The sequence below is a fragment of the Zeus faber genome (assembly GCF_960531495.2).
Source record: "Zeus faber genome assembly, chromosome: 18".
Lineage (NCBI taxonomy): Eukaryota > Metazoa > Chordata > Actinopteri > Zeiformes > Zeidae > Zeus > Zeus faber.
In genome coordinates this window covers 22803459-22816166 of record NC_137210.1, presented here as the reverse complement: position 1 = coordinate 22816166, position 12708 = coordinate 22803459, and positions in this window count along the sequence as shown.

Here is a 12708-nt window from a genome sequence, read left to right as displayed (position 1 = left end):
TGTCTCTCTCTCTTTCTATCTACCACTCTCTTACTGTCTCTATCTCTGTCAATTAAATTCCAAGAGCCTTATTGGCACAGGGGGACACATTTATATTGCCAAGGCAAATGGAAAATAAAACATGAAAATATAATGGAAAAATGTAAATTACAGAATTAGTGTTAGTAAATGAAGAGGAAAAAGGTTAACGTTGGTGTCGATATACTGTATGTGTATATACAGTATACAAACAAACATACATGCAGATAGATAGATGGATGGATAGATGGATACACAGACAGGCAGGCAGACAGACAGATAGAAGGATAGATAGATACAGTAGATAGATGGATAGATCCCATCAAATAGTAATAATAGGCTGCAACAATAACAATCAATAGAATACAAATATAGAAATAGAAAAAAAAAATAATAATAATAATAAATTAAAATAGCTGCAGGCAATAATACACGGGGTACAGTTTAGTCATGGCAGGTATGTATTACAGGTTCCCGAGGTTCCATAAAACACATCGTACAGCACTTACATCACTGAACGTTGCTCTTGTGTCGTTTAGTTTAAATGTCCCTCAGGAACAGGGTTTTAGCAATTATGATCGTTGCGCGATCATGCAGCACAAAATAAAGGGACGGTTCCTCCGAAGGTTCTTAGAACTCCATGTGATGCGAAAACGCCTTCTGTGACTGATTATAGTTTCCGGGGGTTTTGTGAAACGTGGCACGGGTTACATTTCTGCTCTGCATACGGCAGTAATGGTTTGCCATCGGACCCAGGGGAAGGGACCGGACCCCGCCTTGGCAATTGATGTATGCTATCGGCGACATATTGTATGACCTCATCAGAATGTCTACCCCTGAGGGCCGGCAGGAAATGCTGAATAGCTAATAGCAGCTTGTGCAGCTCCAACACGTTTAAGTGGCACTTCGCCTGCGTTATCGTCATACGCCCGCTGGCTGTTACGCCATTGTAGACGGCTCCCCACCCCGTGGTGGATGCGTCCGTGGCGATGGCGGAGCGGTACGAAATGCTCCCCAGCGTGGATCCCGCACGAAGGAAGTGCACTTCTTCACATTGACAAGGCCCTATTGCACCTCGGTGACACCGTCACCCTACGGTGCTTGTCCTTCACTGGGTGGAAACGCTTCACATACCGCCCTTTAACCGCCCTTGGACCGCCCCGGCTTGCAGCATTTGAAGGGTAGCAGCAGGGCCACTGACGCCATCATGCCCAGTAGATTCTCACACGAAAGTGACGTCACTGACCGTTCAGGTCTGCACTGTGATGCACATGACTTGATGGCATGAGCCCTGGCTGGTATAGGCGGACCATCATGGACATTTATTTAAAATGTATATTTTATAATAAATATATTTTATAGTAATATGCATTTATACTGTACATATAGTCCAAGTGTTGGCTCGGAATCAATACACTTTTCTCCATGTTGACAGCGAAGCCCAGACTTCCCAGGCGAGAAAGGTTGAATCTGGCCGCCTTTCTGACCTGCGAGTGGCCGCAGACAAGCCGGTCGTCCGGGTGGTTGTGTACTCTCACCGCCTGCTGGGGTAGCGGAGCTTTTGCCACTTCTACACATTTCCTGAAGACCCGTGGGTGGGGCTAGAGAGACGCCGAATGGGAGTGCAAGGAACTCCCCGGAAAGGCAAATTGATGGTGCGCCGGTGTAGTGCACAATCAATCGGCACCCGCTCACGCATCCGCAAGTTCAACCCCTGGACCCGTGCGTTCAATATGTACACGCCTCCAGCCTGGGCGCCCCGTGGACACGCAGCGGCGCCGCTCAATAGGTCGGGCGCCTGCCCACTCATGGCCAATTGATGCCTCGCGGGTGACATGTTCTGATAAAGATTTCCCCCTGGTGCGACATGACACAATGGGACACCAATCTGTGATTGGACTCAAACGGTGCTCTGTGGTTCTGTGGGGGTCTGACGCGAGCACCAGGAGGAGTGGCGGCGTGAACAGGACCAGCTCCTGTGCTAACGCTAGCCGGGGGAGCGGGCTCGTCCTTCGACCTCGCTCCTCCGTCGGCGTCCTCCTCGCGCCATCGTGACGGCCGTCTCCTGACAGCGGTCAGGGAGAGCTGAGCGCAGGCCCGGCAGGCCCACGGCGTCCTCCGGGAGCGCCGCCTCAGCGTGCCGCCCACACAGGCAAACGCCGCAGGGCCGATCGCAGTCGCCTCTCTCCCTGCGGTGTCCGCAGTCCGGATACGCCATGACTCTATTCATTTTAGCGGAGGAAAAAAAGAGAGCTACGGAGATGTAAAGAATGAATTTTAGAATATAGTTTTTCACTAATTTCAAACTCGAACAAGACGTGTGACGAGTCCTGGTTATAACGAGACCTCAGCCATGTCTGCGTACTAAGGTTTCCGTGTTTCAGATACTTTAAGCGCAAAAAACGCCAAGAAGATTAATAATAATAATAATAATAATAATAAAAATCTGGGCAAAAACAATAGGGCTCCAGCCCTGCTAATAATAATAATAGTAATAAATCTGAAATCATACACATACATACATACAGATATATATCCAGATAAGTAAAGACAAACAAAAAAAAAAGTGAATTTTCTTTTTTTAAATCCAATATTGCTGCGTTATCTGACTCTGTTCAACACACACACACACACACACACACACACACACACACACACACACACACACACACACACACACACACACACACACACACACACACACACACACACACATTCTTTCCCCTTTACTGTCAGTTAACTTTGCCCTGAGGCTTCAATCAATGCAATCCCATTTTTTTAAGTTAAATATGTAAATTCAACTTATTGAAGGTATTATAAATTTGGTTTCCCTCAACCTCTCATCCACCTGTAATGAAATCTTATCTTATTTGGTATCTGCATTTTAAACCCGAGGGAGGGCCGTCTCGTTTTGGGACTGTCTGTTGCTCCTTCTCCTCTCGGCTGAGCGGTGGAAAATGTGACGGCCTCTGCGCGCTATTCAATTTGTCTGGACTAAACGACTTCTTGAAAGACGGATCTCTCAGGAGCCTCGGTTAAAATCTCTCTCAGCGCCACGCCGTCAGCCCGCTCCTCTGTAGTGTCAAATTAAACGTTTCAACTCGGCTAAGCTATTGCCCACATTAGTTTTGCCGTTGCTAGGCGACACATACACACATAAATACATAAATATAACCATAATGTGGAGTAATGTTCAGGAGTGGTCAAAAGAAAAACATTTCCATTTCACTTAATTGACAGCAATAAGCAAAGGAGCAAACAGACGAAACTGGAGATAGACAGGCTTTTTTTTTTGTTATTTATTTTTTTTAGGTAGTGCATGTGCTGTTTGGATGCTTTGTCTCTGTGGTCGTAATGGAAAAAGGTCTCTCCAGGGTCTGTGTGTGACTCGTAAAGTTGTCCTACAAATATGTACTTTACTTCTAATCCTGTTTCTTCGTGTCGTAAGTCGCCCACGCCGAGAGCTCGCTAGACTTTATCCATTGATGGTAAAATGGTCTCAATTCCAAAACGAATATATGTATATGTACATTTGCACATAAAGTGCAATTGTGCACATGTTCTTACATACATTTTAAAGTACATTATTATGTACGTTTTTCGGTACGTTTCTATCTACATTCTTGACAAAAGATTTTAAGTATGTTTTTGAAGTGAATTTTGAAGTAGGTTCCTGAAGCTGCTTTCACACATGCACTGCAACCTTGAACTTATCTAGACATTTCCGGGAGGAGGTGCACTGTATGTTGCTCCCTTTCCCACCAACACGAACCTAGTGCAGGTTCTAGGCTGGTGCTTGTGCCGGTTCGCAGTTGGTTCAACTTGCGAACCTTCGAAGAACTGGCTTGCTTTTCCACAGGAAATACGGGCTGGAGAGCCATCCGCGCTGGAGAGTCATTACGTCACTGTAGATGTCTGCATACGTCTCCGCCTTTTTACCAGGATGGGGGACAATTATTAGTCCCCTAATAATATTGTTCCAGGATAATTCCCTGAATTTTGAAATCCCAAACCATTTGAAACAGAAGAACGGCATAAGCTTCGACCACGGTCACATCTCGTTTGCACTGGTATGTCATAAACACCTCGTGGATGAAGTTTCATTTAAATCAATCCACATACGGGGCAGAAATTAGTGAAAAAACGTCAAAATTTGATCAGTATCAGAGATACTAATACATATGTCCAACCCTGCTAAGCATCTGGAACACAACAATGACATAAGCTATGGACAGTTAAGGTTTCGCATCTTGTGGTTTAAATTTCAAAAAAATCGATCCACATACGGAGCATATATTAGTGAAAGCAACAACTTTTACTTTAAATATTCAGCTAATACTGCCGGAGTGACACGCCACTATTCGTCGACACAAAGAACGAGATGAGATTCACAGTAAGACGCTTTATGACGTCATCATATTATTTACTATAAATGTGCGATTCTGATCCAGAATGTCCATCGGACTGTGTCTAGTGTGCAGTGTAGACTCTGTGGCTCTGCACTGCTTCGACATTATAAACTACGCGTTTACGTGTTTATTTATGTACCTTCTAACCTGGTAGATGTCTGTCGATCTGTTCAATTTATATTTTATCTCTGTGGTCCCCATTACGTTGCCAGATTAATGAAAAATAGGAAAAAAAAACGTAGTCCACAAAAACTTGTGACCACGTCAAGTAGAATCCATTGAAATGTGCGACTGAGTGATGTGTTCAAGATCCAGCGAGTCGTCGGAAAAATGGAAGCCATGCAATGATAATTGCTCACAGAAATACCACAACATTTTTGGTATTTCATGGGAACGTAACTTATTGAAAATGTAATCCAAGGAAAAAAGTTACCAATAAAATTATGTCAATTTGACTGCTATCGTTACTCACACGTAAATATGCAAACCTACGTTGGCCCTGACGTACACGAGACAATACGTCACCTACCGTCACTGAGACTCCACATGTACTTACACACAACAAGGCGAGTTATAACAATGACAAGGTTAGGTTTGAAGTAAACAATATATGTTTTTTTTTTTACGTCATGTTTAAACAGTTTCTTAAACTTCCTGCTAAACGTAGCAGATTTAAATGAAAAGAATTGCGACTGACCTTGAGTCAGTCACAATATACAAAAAGTACTATGGACGTAACTCGACAAGTTCTGTAAGTTTAGTAAATTGTGATGCATTTCACAGAAACACAAAAACTGTAATGCGTACCTAAAACGAATAAACTGGACCCTATGTATTGCTGCCTACAGCTATATTTATTATTAGTATTACTATTACTTGTTTCCTGGTGCATTGTTTGTTTTTTATTGGATTAGTTAATGAGTGGGACAGAACATGATAAACGTGTAAGCGCTGAAAACAAATGTAATGTTATTATTTTTATTATTTTAATTGTGGTAAAAATCGGAACAATTTGGTAGGGAATGTTGAAAACTGGGGGCGGAGTGGAATCCAGCTCCGGCAGTCCGTGGAGCTGGATTCCATATTATTATGGACTCTGACTCAAAAATATATATATTTTATAATATGTCCACTTGATTTGTCCACTTGAGTGCTCCACGGACCAGATTTTATGTCCATGAGTTCCGCGCTGCTGAAACAGTAAAATAGCTATGACAGTCACAATGTTTTGCTCGGGCTTGCTTGTCCCCGCCCCCAGCCCCTTACGTAAGCGGTTCTTGGTTCTTTTCCAGCGTCAAAGTGGTGCCGTTCTGGAACAAGTTTTTCCGGTTCCAGAGCCAGTTCTTTTGCTGTCGAAACGCGAAGAACTGGTTTCAGATTAGGTCGCCGGCTCCGAACCGGCCCTCAAAATTCCTTGTTGGAAAAGGGGGGATGAACGCAAATGCCCGAATCAGTTGGACCGAACATTGGACGGACTTTACCCTGCAGCTCCCTAGTACAAAGTCTGTGTCATGTCCGATTGAGCCCAGGTGTGAATAGAGCAGGTCGTTGTCCGAAGAATTCACAGCAAGCGAGTGCGCGTGTTGATATGTTGTGCATGTGCACAAATGCTGATATAGCTCGCTTTTCACGACAATTGAGGATTTGACGACATGTCGTGAAAGAGCAGTGTATACAATGAAACAGTTCCAAGTGCAACAAGAGCGTTGCACCGCTGCATTTTGGGGGGGATGTTCATCCTATGATGGTAAATATGTTATGTTCGATATCCGATCCAGTCGTTAATATCCAGTCGTCCGGCTGCCTCCTTCACGCGCTACCCAGGTGCCGCCCCTCACCTAAACCAAACTAGTATTTCCAGTAGGTGGGAACGTGTCTAACGTAGACGGTCTCCGGTTGTGTTCTGCATGTGTGAAACGGCAACTCAGAATTTCTATGAATTTAAAAGTATTAGAGGCTAGAGAGGCTTCGTAAAATATTTTGACATTTAGTTTTTATTTTCTATAATGATCATTCGGCATCCAGGTGAAAAAATAACCCTCTTTAGGCAAGGTAATATAAGATAACGGAACATTATTTAGGATAAAATAACACTTTACTAATCCCCCGGGGGGGAATTCAGGCTCATTCAGTAATTCAGCACCCCTTCTTTGGCAATGCAATATGCAATAAAAATCCCCATGAAGAATATTGGAGTTGATATCATTCATTTCATATCTTTTTTGTACAGAGTTCCTTTGGATTTATATTCCGGTGATTAAAGATGCTGCTGATATGAGGGATGATAGGCGGTGGAAGAATGGTCCCGACTCTTACAAAAGCAATAAATCTGCTTAGAGAGCTCCTCCTTGTGGCAACAACAGCTCCCCCACTAAGGCTCCACACCGAATATTCAACTCAATATTATTATGGTATTATTTGAAATATTGAGATAAAATGACACTGTCTTAAACATGTACGACTTCAACTCAATTGATCTGACTCCGATAAGGTACAGCCATTTCTGTACAATCATAATTTCAAGTCACTCCCTTTATTAAGCTGAGGATAACTTTTTAAAAGTTCCCCATATTCACAGTACATTGTGAATGCTCTTGCAGGGTGGTAAAACGTCACTCGCTGCAGCTGTTCTCCCTGCGTCCACAGGAGCTACTGTTCCCGAATGTTGGCTTTGTCGGACTTCTGGAGCGTGGGTAATGCCTTCGTGACGCACTCTCTTTAATTGTAATTAGAACGTTTCCTAATTGATTTACTCACATTTCCCAACGCTCGTCCAGAGTTGTATTTCCGTCCGGGAACAATAAGCCGTCTGTCGACAGTGTGGACGCGGGTCGGCTTTGAGGGCAGCGGCCTCGCTAATGACCACCACGCGGTGACGTCCGACAAATCGGCTGTGTGCGTGGATTAAAAAGTGAATTGCTGGGCTCTTTTGAAGTTTTTGAACATAATGCGCACATGGGTTCGGGCGCTCCACAACCAGGGTTCACCCTGGTTCACTCGCTTGATTCGGGGCTGGGAATCAAATTTGCTTGCGCTTGTGCACATCCTGAAAACCCATAAACACCCGTCAACGTGTAGAGTTAAAACAGTTAAAACTTCAGTTCATGCAGGTGAAGTAAACTATGGATTATAATTATAAATATTATGGATTGTTGTAGCCAGCTGAGGGCGGGTTGTCCTGCAGACTTCAGCCCAGGCTCCCTTCACTTCCAGGGGCATGGCAGAGGGGCTGCAAGGGCCTTCGAGGCCTCCCCCCTCTTGATACATTTCATTAAATCCCTGATTCGTGTCCATCTATCATGACGTCAGGTAGCATTATATTATCATACATTCCTCTGGGGGGTCCCGAAATGCTTGAATAACTCCCCCCTAAGTCTAAAATGAGTCAAAATGTCCAGAACAGAATGGTATTTTCACTTGAGTGCCATCTTAGTTTGTGACAAGACTCCTAGAGTCCTGAAAGGGTAGTTTTACCATATTTGCCATGTCGATTTCTGTTAGCACAACACCATTGTTGTTTGACATTTTTGGATTAAAGTGGTAATCCGTGAGATTATTTTATTTTTAAAAAAATCACATATTTGACCCCTTTTCTTGAGCAGGTACTGCCTAGGAATTTAGGGACCACCCATTCAGTGGATTTGCGTTGTATACTGTATGTGCTCTTCTATGTGCTGCTACGGGGTCCGCCGCCTTTCCCGCCAAGGATGCACGACGAAGACGATGAAAAAACCCCAAAAAAAGAAAACAAATATAATTCTGTGACCTGCAGTGTAATACGCCCAACACAGACAATCTCATGGATGGACACAAACGGATACAGTAGATAGCGCCATCTCCTCCGTTATGACGCTTCCTCCGTCACCACGCCGCCCCGCCCCCTTTCCACCTGGCTGCACTGTGTCGACAGACGTGTCATTCAACTCGCTCGACACTCCAGGGTTTACGGGTTCATTTCGCTTCAAGCTGCAGCCACTGTGTGAACGCCCGGGCCGGGTGGTTCTGGCCCCGGGGCCTTTAAGTGGCGCGGCAAGGGGCCCGGCAGCGAGGAGGGGAAGGGCCCCCGTCGCAGACACTCGGCGCTCGGCATAGAACTCCACCAGGAAACATCTGTTTTTTTTATTTCTGTGCTTTTGCTCTGACTTAAAACATTCTTTCATAAGCGATCGAGTGGTGGCGCTGACTCAGCAGCGGTGGCTTTAGTGTGACGAGGCCTGTGCACGGTTTAATTTTAAGAGCTGAACATGTGATAAAGCTCCGTCCGCCTCCCGTCGCACTTTCCCTCTGCTTTCATTTGCAACTCTCTCTCTCTCTCTCTCTCTCTCTCTCTTTGGGGCTGAGCAAAATGTATTTTCTAAAAGCAATTATTATTGTCATTTGGAATAATACAATTTCGATGACAACAATAGTAATCAATCAACAATAATAATAATAATAATAATAATAATAATAATAATAATAATAATTATAAAAAGTTACGTTTCCATGAAGGACGAAAAATGTTGTGGTATTTCTGTGAGTAATGAGCATTGCACGGCTTCTATTTTTCCGATGGCTCGCTGGATCTTGAACGCATCACATTACAGCGCAATTGATTAAACGTGGTCACGAGTTTTTGTGGACACAGTTTTTTTGTGTTTTTTCCTGAATCCGGCAAAGTAATAAGAAATCAAATATCAATCGAACAGTTCGGCAGACATTGTAATGCCGAACCACTACAGAGTCTACACCGCACACTGGACACGGTCCAATGTACATTCTGAACCACAACCTCCACATTTATGGTAAATGTGATGATGATGTCATAAAGCGTCTTAATGTAAATCTCACCTCGTTCATTTTGTTTATGAACAGTGGCATGTCAGTCAAGCAGGACCAGCTGAGTACTTGGGGTGAAATGATGTCGCTTTTTCACTAATATCTGCTCCGCATGCCGATCGATTTGGAAGAAATTTAAACCACGAGATGCTTATGACATACCGGTTTAAACGACACCTCAACCCTGTTCGTGGCTTATGTCATTGTTTGTGTTCCAGATACTTTAAGCCGGGTTGGACATATTTTGGCGTTGAATGCATTGGATCGCGTCTGTGATTTCGGTCAAATTAGGTCGGTTTTTCACAAATTTCTGCCCGGTATGTAAATCAATTCAACCGGTTCCAACAAGACATAGAGCGTGTTCGTGTTCGTAGCTTCTGCAGTCGTACTTCTGTTTCAAATAGCTATAGATTTAAAAAATTCAATGATTTTTCGCTGAAAAATGTCAATAGGGCTTGATCGGTTCTTTGAAGGCTTGCAAGTTGAACCGCGAACCTACAGGGTGGAGCCCTATCAATTAATATGACCGCCGGGAGCAACGCACAGGGTCCAGTTCCCTCACATATCACGGGTTTCCGAGGTTCCTTCGCACTGAGGAAAACCTGCCGTGACCGAGGGTCGCTCCGATTTCTGCCGAGTCCCCGTCCGCCGTGTGCGACGCTGATTTGTTTTGACAATTACGATCGTTGGATCATGCGGCGCAGGCACAAAAGAAAGGGGACGGTTCCTCCGAGGGTTCTTAGAACTTCGGGGTGCGAAAACGCCTTCCGTGACAGATTCTAGTTTTCGGGGCTTTTGCGAAACGTCGCAGGACTTAAAGTTTTGCGAGTTGCAATGAAACGCAGCGTCGGCTCTGTCTACGCCCGTTGGAGCTCAACCTTTCCCAGCGAAGGGAGCCACGTTAAAAAATAAAAATATAAAAAACATCCCATTCCTCCATCAAAACATTATGCATTTTAGAATAAAGCTACTAGTAATACGCTATCACGGTATGAAGAGCATGATGTATGCAATACCACGCAATGATGGAGTTACGATTGCAGTGCAGATACTCTGCAGTGTTTTTACGTGACCCTCTTGTGCCGTGACGGCCATGATGACGCAGTGACGCAGGCAGCAATACGGGCGCCCAGGGTGGCCGGCCCTTCGTTGAAGTTCAATTGATGAGGGTGCGTGGGCTCTCTGTTCCTGTGTGTTTAGTGACTGCAGAAGTTCATTTGTTTTGGCCTGGTTACAGTGTGATGACTGGGCGTGTTTGCTGCTTTGGGAGGCTTTCCTACGCTGCAACTAACAGCTGTTATCATCCTGTAGGGCTGCACGATTATGGCTTAAATGATAATCGCAATTATTTGAGTCAAAATTGTGAGCACGATCATTTAACACGATTATTAATCCATTTTGGGCAACATAATTATTCTACGGCACTTTGTAAATCAACAGAAAACTGCCTTAACGATGATAATATATTTTATAAACCTATAAATAAATAAATGAAGGTAAGTTGTTTAACTGACCAGCTGGAGAGGATATTTAATGAAAGAAATTGTGTCGTGGGCTACATATTTTTGTTGTAATTGTGACACGTCTTTGAGGCATCAGGAAGGGAATCCAAAAACACAAAAAGAATAAAAAATATTCTATTTTGAAATAATATGAAATATGTTAATTTTATATATACAGTATATATATATATATGTGTCTATAAATTCTGACAGTTATGTAATTGGGTTTATATTTTGTAGAACTTACTCTGGTGCATGTCAGTTGTCCCCAGAAGCGTATATACTTAGGGTATTCAATATGCTGTGCTTAGTTTAATCCAAATGTCTGCTGGTAATACTTTAACTTATTTTTTCCAAATATAATAAAGTTTAATAGTAATACAATAATATCTGTCACTTTATAACTTTGTATGGTTAAGAGTTTGTGTCTTATATTTCTTTAGTTAAAGTACACTTGCGACTATATCTGTGTGTCACACGCCTGCAGTGCTATCACGTGATATGTGTACTCTGTCAACCTGCGCATGACGCCGTGCGTGGCGCTATCTCGGTAAGCTAGCGATTGTTGATCAAAAACTCCATCCACCGTACTGGACCGATCTGGATGAAACTCAAACGACGCCATGTTGGAACTGCCCAGAATACACATCTTATTCAGTCCCATCTGTACTTGCCGCCATCTTGGCGAGAACCCAGTTGTTGACTAATCACTAGACTGCAATGCTGTCATGTGACCTGTACGCACCGTCACTTGCACATGTGCGTGCTGCGGGGGTGATAAAAAAATACTGTTTTTTATTAAATTATTCCACAATAATGGACCAATCCGGATCAAAATTGGATGACGACATGTCGGGACTGCCCCGAATGCACATCTTATTCATCTTGTCTGTGAGCGCGGTGGATCCATGACACCCATAGATTACTGACCTCACTTTTCCATTAACAATAACAATAGGGCTCCCGCCCCTTCAGGGCTGGACGCCTAATAATATAAAAGACAAACTGTCTGTTTTGGGTCAACATTTTAGACCTTGAATAATTGCAAATATTGGTTGTGAACTACTCCAAGTAATTCTCCAATAATTCTCATAATAATCCTGAGGTGCTTTTTCAATGGAGTAAAGAGAGCGAGACATGTCACTATCATATCATATATCATATCACTATCATTCATCAGGGAATGAAACCTTGATTAAAAATACTGTTGATCTCTCTCTTGATCCGTCAAATAGGTGAGACATGCAAACCTGCAATCATCCAGTATCAGAAAGGAAGGACGTGAAATAACCCTTGCTGACCAAACAACCTTATTTTGACCTTCACACACACACACACACACACACACACACACAAACACACACACAAACACACACACACACACACACAAAAACACACACACACACACACACACACACACACACATACACACACACACACACACACACACACACACACACACACACACACACAAACACACGCACACACGCACACACACACACACACACACACATACACACACACACACACACACACACACACACACACACACACACATAGAGTTAGTAGTTGTTATGTTGTTCGTAGAACCAGTTCCTTCTCTGTTTCTGAGAAGGGGGCCATGATCTGATCCACGCCCCCTAGAGAGCCCCATTGAGACAAATGGAGAATCTTGATCCATGTGTAGGAAGTGGTTCTCTGTACAACATGGGCGTCTAGTCTCTGCCATTTTAATGCTGAAAATGGGTGGCATTCCCTTTTGAGACATTTACGGAGCAGCTTTAGCAGCATTTTACTTTTCAGCTGGTAACATGGCGGTAGATAGGACCCTGCCAGTCGCATCTCGGGCCTCTCGCCTGTTTACACACACAAGGGGGGATGTCGCAGGTTCACGGCGTTATCTTCCAGGGGTCATTCTGATTTCCACTGAGTCACTGATAAACTTGCTCACCGCCGTTAGA